At 37.9% G+C, this 11,323-nt stretch overlaps 1 pseudogene across 1 annotated transcript; it reads right to left on the reverse strand.

The window, feature by feature from the left end:
• Positions 1-314: 314 nt before the first annotated feature.
• LOC104779319 (jacalin-related lectin 12-like) lies at positions 315-10,098 on the reverse strand (annotated as a pseudogene). Its single transcript, XR_015594573.1, has 6 exons — positions 9,775-10,098; positions 7,822-7,828; positions 2,094-2,197; positions 1,582-1,999; positions 1,050-1,476; positions 315-944 (listed from the first exon to the last, which is right to left on the reverse strand). The product of XR_015594573.1 is annotated as a jacalin-related lectin 12-like (transcript).
• Positions 10,099-11,323: the final 1,225 nt, after the last annotated feature.

An 11,323-nucleotide genomic window follows, 5' to 3' on the forward strand; every position in this document is an offset into this window, starting at 1 on the left:
CGTAGTTAGTGTGTGGGGTGGGGTGTTGATTCTTAGTAGATTGACGGAGAGAGATTATAATAATAATAAAAGTAATCAGAAATTGAATTCTATTGGATTATAATTTTATGGAATACAGATTACTAATATTTAATTGAAAATAAATAAGAAAACAATTACCAAATGACTTAATTTAGCTTGATCGCAAGACGTTACGTTTTCAAAAGCAGAATGCAAAACTAAAACTAAATTCGAGCTTCAATTTAAATACCGTATGGGAGGAAGAGAAACACAGGGGCTGCATGTTCAGATCCCATTTGTTTGTTTGTTAAGGCAAATTTTTTAATTACAAAGAGATTAAATTGACAATTGTGGCAAAATTTAATTAGCAATAGACAAGTGTCAACTATATAAAGCTCCAGATATCATCGCCTCAAACAAAGTTTAGAAGAAACCTTCTCTTATTATATAAGATTAATAGGGCGAATATGTATGTAGAGTACATAATTAAGACACATTAAAGAACATGATAATTAAAAACAAAGAAACATAGAAACAAAGAAAAACAAAAAACATGATAAAGCTTGGTAGGGGAAGTCTCGTTCGAGTTCAAACATGAAGATGATCAAACACCATTGAAACCACAATCGTCTTGGGGAACTCCTCCATCACCAGCTTGTGCATCTAGTTTCTCCACCTCATGAAGAGGATTGATTCATCGGAAAAGTATATGCTCCTAGAGCATGAAGATTAGAAGCAGAAGAGCCTCCATGGAACCCAACAATAGCACAACCTTTGCTCTCGAGCAAGAATTTGCTATCTGACGCCGACGCATATCCCATTCTTAGAGAGCTTTTCCCTTTTGATGTTTTTAAAGTCAACGACGTAATAGTCGTGTAGCCACGGTGATCTTGATAAGTCCCCTCCACAGACGTGAGAAACTCATTTGGATCCAGTACAAACTCCTATAAAATATAATGAGCTTGTACATATAAGTCTTGTTCAAGAACAGACATAGATAGATACATATATGAGTTCGACCAATAATTTAGAATTTTAGGAATTATGACCTCTTTTATTAACTCAACCGTGTTAAGCTTCATCCCGTGCGCACGGGTTTCCACTTCGTCGCCGTTAACGTATTCGAACTCGATACACCTTATACCACTCACACTATAAACGCACACCTTTTTCACACCCTGGAAAGTACCATCATCCCATATGTTACCCCCACAACCTTTGTATTCTAATTTAGTCAGAGGAAGGGATATGATATAAGCTCCAAGAGAGTTTAGGTTATCCTGAGCAAATCCATGAAACCCAATGATCTCATGGCCGGTGCATTCAAGTGTGTTTTGTACCCTTTTCATCGTCTCCCATTACTTCTGAAGTCTTTATGTTGGTTTTGAATTGAAGTGCTTTAATCACACCAGAAACTTCGTCGTAGTAACCGTCAATAGATAGCAGATATTCCTTGTCGATATGGTTTATCTCAAACTACAACAGAAATGGAATAAATAATTGGCATTAATATATAGAAAACCAAGACGCGTTATCCCCTAGAAACAAATTTAATATTTAAATATTCATCTTCACACGTACCGGTTCTAGCTTGTTACTTGGACTTGTCTCAGAACCATGTATTTGCTCTTTTCCCGGATGTCCATCCTTGTCGACATAATATAATTTGATGTATTGTATGCCTTTAGTATTAATACCTACTTGAATCTTTGTTACACTGTCATGGTCAGCTCCCTCATCACACTGTCATGTGCTTCCATTCTAGTAGGAGTAATCGGAGTGAAATAGGCATCAAGTTTTTTTAGTTCAAACTGAGCAGATCCGCGAAACCCGGTGATTTTCTTTCCGTGGTTTTCTAGTTTAAATTTCTAGTATATCCCATGATATCAGAGACCCTCAAGTTGGTTTTGAATTGAAGTGCTCCAATGTTATCACCATTTGCCATGTAGTAACCCTCAACGGATTCAAGATATTCATTTTTTAGATGGTTAATCTCAAACTGTGTAAAGGTTGGTGGAAAGAAAGTCAATATTAATTACCCTCATGAACACAAATTAATAAAGGGATATTCATTAGCATATTTAAATTCGTACCATCTGCGTGAAACCTATATCCGAGAATCCATGGAGTGATCCATTTTTCGGTTGTCCAGACTTGATATAGTCAATCTTGATGAATTTTATGCCTTCTTTACCACCTATCACATGAAGATATATTGGTGTTGTTACTGGTTATACAACACAAGATAGATGATCAAGAAGCAATGAGTAAACCTGATACAACCAAGAGTACAGACACAGATTCATTGAACGTTGCAGTCAACAAGTCTGATACAAACACATGTTCAGACATAGAAGCAGTGAACAAGATGGAGCATGTGTAACCAGCTACAGACACAGACGCAATGATTCCTAATAAAGAGAATCAGAGAATACTAGCTCAGCCAAGACATCTCAATGTGAAGTCACATGGAATGAAGTGACATGCTGAACCTTGGAGTCTTATCGAGAAGATCCAAGAAGTGAGAGCTCAACCAGTCATGCTTTAAGCTCATGAAAACAAGTCTTTCATTAGCAGCTGCGTAAACCTGAAAAGCACAACATAGCAAAATAGGTTTTAGCAGTTGAGTATACTTGAAGTGCAACAGAGCTGAAAATAGAGCATACAACTTGTAGTGGCTGTGTAGTGCAACAGAGCTGGAAACAAGGTAAACCTTGTGAAGAGGTTGTGTAGTGCAACAGAGCGGAAAAGCGTCAAGTTGCAGCAAATAGTGGAACGGCTATGTCAGAAAAGCATGTTTGTGTTAGGGGCGACAGGAACAAAAGTATGGGTCAAGTTGACAAAAAGAGAACAAGCTTTTACCCAGAAGAAAAGAGGAAGAAGCTTGTGGAACCTAGGGTTTGTGGAGAACTCTAAGAAGTATAAAAGGAAGAGGTAGTAACAAGAAGTAGTTTACGCACCCTAGACCTAAAATTGAGAGAAGCACACATGTTGTGTGTGGTGTTGTCCCACCAGTAAGATAGAGAATCTGCTAGTGGTTTTTGTAGAGGTTCACACTCGTCGGAAAAGACAAAGAGTGGTGGTTCCTTTAGTTCATGTATATTAGAGTGGTAGGCACAAGTGTGTGCTAGATACCATTGGCGAATGTGACTTTTGCGTTCTAATTCTAGTGAATGATTCTGGACTTGGCCCCGGGGATGTAGGTCATTTGAACCCCGTTAACAAATCTCTTGTGTCGTCTCTTCACTATCCTTTCATCTCTCTGTTAAGCATCGCACATACAGATCTGTCATACAAATCTGTAGATCTAGCACGCATCTCATTCTTTCAATTGGTATCAGAGCAGGAAACCGATTTAAGATTATATTATCTCTAACAGGTTAGATCCTGAGATGTGTCTAGATGAGGAAGAAGAGCTATGATCTTATTTGAAGAAAATCAAGTGATGGGTTCTCTCCAGGTTGGTGAAAATGAAGAACAAAGAGAAAGAGAGAAAGAGAGAAAGATGACGACGGCAGATCTGTTTACAAACTCGCTGGATTTTGTTTGTACAGTTCACCAGGATTTTCAGTGTCGTCTTCAAGATGTCTTGGTTCTCATGTCGTGAGAAATTGTAGTCGAAGAAAGGAGAAAGGGTTTCTTACATGGGTATTTTGTGTTATTGGTCGGCCTTCATCTAAATTCGTAAATCAGGCCCAGTAAAAGCCCACAAGGAGTTGTTTTGAGGTGTTGGACACGTGAGGGTTCTTGCCATGTGTGGATCGGGTTTTAAAAAATCAACAAGTCAACGAGAATCTTCTGCTCCAGTTTGGTCTTCACCTTGAAATTAATAGAGGATCTTGTTGATGCTCAGGGATTTTCCATTGTCTCTACTTTGTCACAAGAAGCATGAATCAACATGTATTTTCTCTTAAAGCTTCTGGATTTGGTTTGGAAGATTAGCCTTCAAGTTTTGCGATTGCCTTCATCACTGCTTTTGAAGTTTATGTTCCGACGCCGGAAAAGCTGTGAGCCGTTGTGAATTGTTCCTTGAACATTTCATAAAATTCACTGGAGATTTTGGTAACAGTATGAAGTATATATCGTGGATTTGAGGTGGAACTACATCATTTTTAAAATTATAAAGAGAGTTGGAGGCTAAGAAGATGTCACCAGATGCTCATAGTTGATAATCCAAATCTAGGGTGCGTCCTTGTTTTGTGTCTCTAACAGTAATGAGAGTGACGAAGTGTTGTGGTTTACATCTGATTTTGAGTAAGGGAAGAAGACGTTCGTCTCTCCACCGCTGAGGATTCAATGGTTTTTTGGTTGGTTCTTTGCAATCACAAGTGTTACTTGTGCTGGGATTTTAGAGAAAGAGTTAATAACACCCCTGGTTATTTTCTCCAGTTTTAAAAGAAAGGAAGTGATTCTCGGAAAAGAATTATGATCTCTGAATTTGGGTTCTGTGGAAGTGAAGAAGAGCTTGTGTGAGGAATGAAGTTTGATCCTCACTAATATTGAAGAATTGATCTTGTGTGGTCTTGTGTTATGTTAGGTTTCTGGTAATTGTGCAAAGGCCTAGTGTGCTATAATATCTAAGCCCATTACAGAAAATGGTGAAGATAGGTCAAAGCTGCAGGTGACTGTGGAGTTCAACGTCAACCACATGTTTGGGTTCAGTTTGAGCCTTTATGTACGCTTGAGGAAGAACGTGGAGTATTGCGATCTGATGGAGATAGAAACAGTATGGTGAACAAGTGATCAGGGAGGGGCTGAATTGCATTAGTTGTGTTGCAGAGGTTTGTCTCAGCATATCAAAGATGCTTCTAGCTAAAGAAGAAGACTTGAGGTCATATTGATTAGTTGAGATCACAAGAAAGGGAAGTATCATCACAGGATAATCATTTGGATTATGGACCTCAAAAATGTTGCTGGCTTTTGAGAAGAGATCAAATGAAAGATTTTTCTGATACTGAAATCTGCAGTCCTGTTATAATTTCATACATCAAGGAAATTGTTGTGTCGCTGGTATGTGTTCTTCTTCTACAGTTTCCTTTGACTACAGATCTTGGCTTCTAGTGCTGTCAGATGTTTTGAAAATTGGAAATGAGATCTTCTCAAGGACATAAAGATCCCTTTCTGGTTCTGTGTGATATTATTGGAATCTGCTTTTGAAGCTGGTTGTTTGCAGGGTTATCTTTCTGGATATGTTATGGGAATTTGGTCATAACTTCCAAACCGTAAACCCAAACCATGATCTGCTTTCACCTATGGCTCCCTATCTCTGATGTTGATCTTGCTACTAAGTTGCAGAATTTTCTGGGTTGAATTGCTACTTCGTCGATGTCGTGTATCAAGGATGGTTAACAAGTTCTTATGAAAGATATATCAAGGTCTTTGAAGTCTACAAAGAGACAAGGTCTGTGTTGTGTTGATTGTGTGTTTCCTATGGAACAGTTCTTGGTTGAAACACATAATCAACATGGGGGAGAACAACTAACTCATAGTGATAAAAGAAGAAGATATGAAGAAGTTATGAGTTTGATGGAGTTGCAGGTTCATGAAGCTGTTTTTTGTCTGACTTTGCATCTTCGTTTGACATGGCTATAGACCTCGAATTTTAGCATTGAAAGATGTTTTGGAATCTTGAAAGCAGGATATTTCCAATGATATAAAGGTATCCTTCTGATTCTGTGTCATTTGATGGGAAACTGTTTCCAAAGTTAGATGTTCGCAGGTTTAACCATTTTCGATCTGCTTTGGAAAATTGTTCTTAACTTTCAATATCTAAACCCAAATTGTGATCCGCTTTCTCTTGTGGCCTTACATTGTTGTCCTTAATCATCCCACAACAGTTTGGAATTTTCTGGGCTGTTTTGTTATTTCGTCTATGCTCTGCATCAAGGCAGGCTCAGCATCAAGGCTGGAGAAGAAGCTCAAATCAAGACCTCATGGTTGGAAAAAGAAACAGAAGTTCTTAATGTTCCTAGGTATGGTAATCACAATCAAAGTATTATGATCCATCAGTGAGTAATACGAAGTTGATTGTGAAGAAGTGTGGAAAGTCATCTGATCTGAAGGTGAATATCTTTCACCAAAGTCTGAAGTGTTCAAGGCAGACATTCACCTCTATGTCACTACCTCAGAGCTATGTCAATGTAAGTAAAATCTTCTGCGTGATGGAATATGATTACAAGGAATTAATATCTGCTGGGACTTATTGTCACGAGAGAAGTGTTACTATGAAGATGTGAAACCCATATTTTTCTGTTGAAAATGGAGGTTTTAGTGAGGAATGTCCTTGAAGCTCTTATCAGATGTTATTGGTTTTGTTCTCTGTTGTGCCTTGTATTGGTTGGGATTGTGTACAAGTAAGTTGTTGCAGAATATTAAAGAAGACCTCTGGGTGTTGGAAGAGAAGAGTAAGAGCGCTCGATTATTAAAGTTTAAGAGAAGGATTCACTTTCACTAGTAGTATAAGATGGTCGGGATCAATCTGAGGTAGAATACTCAGAGTTGTGTAACTCCGGTTCAGTTCTGCAAGGTTAGCGTAAGTGACATATGCAAGGAGATGTTGTTCGGAATCAATCTGAGGTAGAATACTCAGAGTTGAGTAAAACCGATTAAGTTGTAACCCAGGAAGCTGAAGTGTCTTGTCAGTGAAAGTTGGGACATCGCTTTTGAAATTCAAGAAATTGTTGCTGCTCTAGTTTTCAAATCTGAGGATTGTTTATGAGGTTCTTCTTTTGTGTGTTGAAGAAGGATGTTCCAAATACTCAAAAAACAACTGCTTCAGAAGCTGCAATCGTCTATCTTATTCACTGGTTCACTGTTGGGATCAAAAGATGTTGTTTAAAGGTTTCCTCAAGGTATATTCATCTGAATTTATCTCAACGTTACTCTTAAGGTGAAGAATATTTTTATGGTCATGATGTATTTTCGGTGTTGCAAGCAACTAGTGTGTGTGTGTGAATCTGTGACAAATCTCTGGTATGTATATTGTTTGAGGTTCAGGAGGAGTTTCAAGAAAAGCATGGGTGTGATATGTATTGTAACTGGTTGATTTGGAAGATACCTCTACTTCATGAAGTACAGCATATGGATCTCTGATCTGCCTTAGTAAAGAAGACCGTCTTGAAGCCTATATTTGCAAGGATGAAAAACAGTTTTCGATTAAGACTACTTGAACAAGCTAGTCTACAGAAGCAAAGACATAAGTTGAGGCTATTCAGTCAGTGCTACATTTCACAAGATCATCATGGTTCGAGAGAATTGTCTATGTTTCCGCTGCGACTACAAAGGTATTATTTTGATGATCATGTTATTGCTTCTGATCAGTTTTGCTTCCCATTGTTCAAAGGCTGCGATTTGAAATGAAGCACCATTCTTGCTAGTGCTAATGAGGTTATGATTGAGTTAAGAGTCATCAGGTTCAAAGAGGATTTTAAGATGTTCTCACAGTTGTGTTCTCAAATAAGTGTTCTCACAGTTGTGTTCTCAAGGAAGTGTTCTTGGCTCAGAACTAGTTTGTGTTTCGTCTTCAGAAATTAGTTATCATGTGCGTACGGCAGGCTTTGATCCTGATCCTATTGGCGACAGCGGTACATTTCTGAAGATGGGTTAACTAGTTCTGAGCTACTCTCATATGTGTCATTGTAACCAAGTAATTATTGTCAATGGTTTGATGGCTGATATCGTGTTCTGGTTTTATGATTTTGGTATGTGTGAAGTTTCTGCAGTGTTCAGGCAAGTCTGAGCAGACTCTTAACATCAAAGCAAGAGGAGGATCATTATTTTGCATAATGAGTTCTTTATTGGACTATGCTCTTGATATGTTACTTTTTACCTTAGTTATGCACTCAAGCAGAGGGAGCTTTTATGGCTGCCTTGCAGGATGAGTTAGTGCCATTGATTGCTTGAGTATCAAACTGCGCTTAAAAGGGAGACTTCTTGTACTTACTCCCATTTGCTAGTTGTTGGGTCTGATATGCTTGTGTCATTGCTGCTGTCACAACTTGAAGGTGTTTGATAAATGCAGAAGATGGCGTTACATTCAAAATCCAAGGTTTGATGATGATGAGTTGGTTTCATTGTATGAAGTGGAATATCAAACTGAGCTATAAAAGGAGACTCTCTGATTTACTCCCATATGCTAGTTGTTGTTGTTGCTATGCTATGTCGTGGTTGCAGGAAACACTTGGAGGCGTTTGATATTCACTGAAGATGTGATCAGGCCAAAATCAAGAACTTGATGGGTTATGATTAAGGGAGGGTTAGAGTCCTTCAACTCAGCTAACAAGAAAGAGATTGATTTGTGTGTTGACCGAGTTTGAAGTTGTTTGAAACGGATGTGCCAAAAGAAACAAGAACATGATATTTACAGGTTGCAGATCATCAACGTTTGTCAGTCCTACAATTCAATCAACAAGGGAGGGATTGAAGATACATTGTGTTGACAGAATTGTAAGACTGACAACAAGGCGTAAAGGAGCAACTATTGAAACAGAAGAGAGAAGATCACAATGACAGAATCCTCTTAAGGACAATGAAGCTGCCAAAGATTATGCTACAACATGAAAGCTTGAAGATCATCAAGTGCAAGAATAGAGAAAGCTTGAGTTCTATAACTCAGTAACAAAGGGAGAGCTTGAAGATATATTGGTGTTGTTACTGGTTCTACAACACAAGAGAGATGATCAAGAAGCAATGAGTAAACCTGATACAACCAAGAGTACAGACACAGATTCATTGAATGTTGCAGTGAACAAGTCTGATACAAACACATGTTCAGACATAGAAGCAGTGAACAAGTTGGAGAATGTGTAACCAGCTACAGACACAGACACAATGATTCCTCATGAAGAGAATCAGAGAATACTAGCTCAGCCAAGACAGCTCAATGTGAAGTCACATGGAATGAAGTGATATGCTGAACCTTGGAGTCTTATCGAGAAGATCCAAGAAGTGAGAGCTCAACCAGTCATGCTTTAAGCTCATGAGAACAAGTCTTTCATTAGCAGTTGCGTAAACCTGAAAAGCACAACAGAGCAGAAATAGGTTTTAGCAGTTGAGTATACTTGAAGTGCAACATAGCTGAAAATAGAGCATACAACTTGTAGTGGCTGTGTAGTGAAACTGAGCTGGAAACAAGGTAAACCTCGTGAAGAGGTTGGGTAGTCAACAGAGCGGAAAAGCGTCAAGTTGCAGCAAATAGTGGAACGGCTGTGTCATAAAAGCATGTTTGTGTTAGGTGCGACAGGAACAAAAGTATGGGTCAAGTTGACAAAAAGAGAACAAGCTTTTACCTAGAAGAAAAGAGGAAGAAGCTTGTGGAACCTAGGGTTTGTGGAGAACTCTAAGAAGTATAAAAGGAAGAAGTGGTAACAAGAAGCAATTTACGCACCCTAGACCTAAAGTTGAGAGAAGCACACATGTTGTGTGTGGTGTTGTCCCACCAGTAAGATAGAGAATCTGCTAGTGGTTTTTGTAGAGGTTCACACTCGGCGGAAAAGACAAAGAGTGGTGGTTCCTTTAGTTCATGTAGATTAGAGTGGTAGGCACAAGTGTGTGCTAGATACCATTAGCAAATGTGACTTTTGCGTTCTAATTCTAGTGAATGATTCTGGACTTGGCCCCGGGGATGTAGGTCATCTGAACCCCGTTAACAAATCTCTTGTGTCGTCTCTTCACTATCCTTTCATCTCTCTGTTAAACATCGCACATACAGATCTGTCATACAAATCTGTAGATCTAGCACGCATCTCATTCTTTCGCATCTCATTCTTTCATCACATGTATCTTTGTCACATCATCATGGTCGGATCCGTCATCCCACTCATGACCCCCTTTTAATTCTTGAGACATGGTGTTGTATTGCGCTGTTTAGCTAATAATTTGCATCAATACCCACTTGTGTTTCAATAGGTTGGGAAAATGAAAATAAAAAAAAATTCAAAACAATAAACAAACAGGATCTAGACTGAAGGAAGACCATTTGCAGAAATAAAAAACAGACGATTATAAAAATCTATCTGAGAACTTAATGCTTAAACAATTCTCAAATATGCTTAAGGAGAGGGAGAGAGAGCTGACCTTTAATGATGTGTGGAGCGAAAGTTGAAGAATAGATAGTACTGCGGTCGTCTATAACCTGATGGATGATACCTATTTATATACAAGCTTTGAGTCTTTTATATAAATCTTTGTAAATAGAAATCTTTTATATAAGTCTTGTATAATATTGGGTCTTTTATTAATGTAAAATACGGATTAATTATAGAAATAGGCGTTTGTTTATCTAAATATTTGAAACTAGGGATTTTTGTTCGTGCTTACAAGATTATGCATTTTATTTTGACCTAAAAGACAAAATTGCCCTTACTTCCCTATCATCAACGCTCAACTCTGTCTTCCTCTTTCTCTCTACAGTGAACCAATATTTTTCTCAGACTCTCAAATCCAGTTCTTCATCGTGAATCAAAGAGAGATTTATTGGCTGCTTAGATCTCTCCGACGACCTGCGTCTTTCCGACCGTCGGTCATTCTGATGGTTAAAAAAAAATCCTTAATCGTCTATGAAGCTTTGTCGGTCGTATATCCATTAGAATCTTAGGTTGTAGGATCTCGACGCAGATCTGAACTCAAGTGATGAAAGTTTCATCCGCCCTCTTTTTTTTACAACAATTCACCCTTTCTGACTTCCAAACGATTAAGAAGATGACGACAAGATCTCGAATCTTATCAACGGTAGTGACGATCATAGTGAGTTCCACCTTGAAGATGGTTACCATCGTTCAAGGTTGGCAATTGAATCAGTTACCTACTAATTTTATTCAAGATTTGTCAATCACAAAACATGTAACTTTTAGTTTTGGTTCAGATTTGAAAATGAATTAGAAGTTTTAATTCAATTATTGTTTATGATTGGAACCCAAGGGTTCTCTAGAAATGATCCTTTTAGGGTTTAGTTTCTTTTATATATTAACACAATTTATTAAATTCATTGAATTTGTTGGTTCTCATAAATGGTTGTTGATGGTGGAAAAGTGTGCTTTGTGATGGTGTTGGTCGGAGAAGAAGGAAGAAAGAAGATACAGATAATGAAGGATAAAATTGTCAAAAAAATGTCTATTCTTATAAGTATGGACAAAAGTCCCTAATTTCAAATATTTAGCTAAATAAATGCCTATTTCTATAATAATCCCTGTAAAATACAGTTGGGTCTTTTATTGGGAGCATATTGTTAAATAAGGTGTTTTTTTTTTGCTACATTGGAAATTTGGAATTTCAGAACAAAAAGTTCATAAATTTATCAAGGTGGGTTTTAATTAGGGAAAATGTC

This window comes from Camelina sativa, chromosome 3 (genome assembly GCF_030686135.1).
Source record: "Camelina sativa cultivar CO46 ecotype springtype chromosome 3, ASM3068613v1".
Classification (NCBI taxonomy): domain Eukaryota; kingdom Viridiplantae; phylum Streptophyta; class Magnoliopsida; order Brassicales; family Brassicaceae; genus Camelina; species Camelina sativa.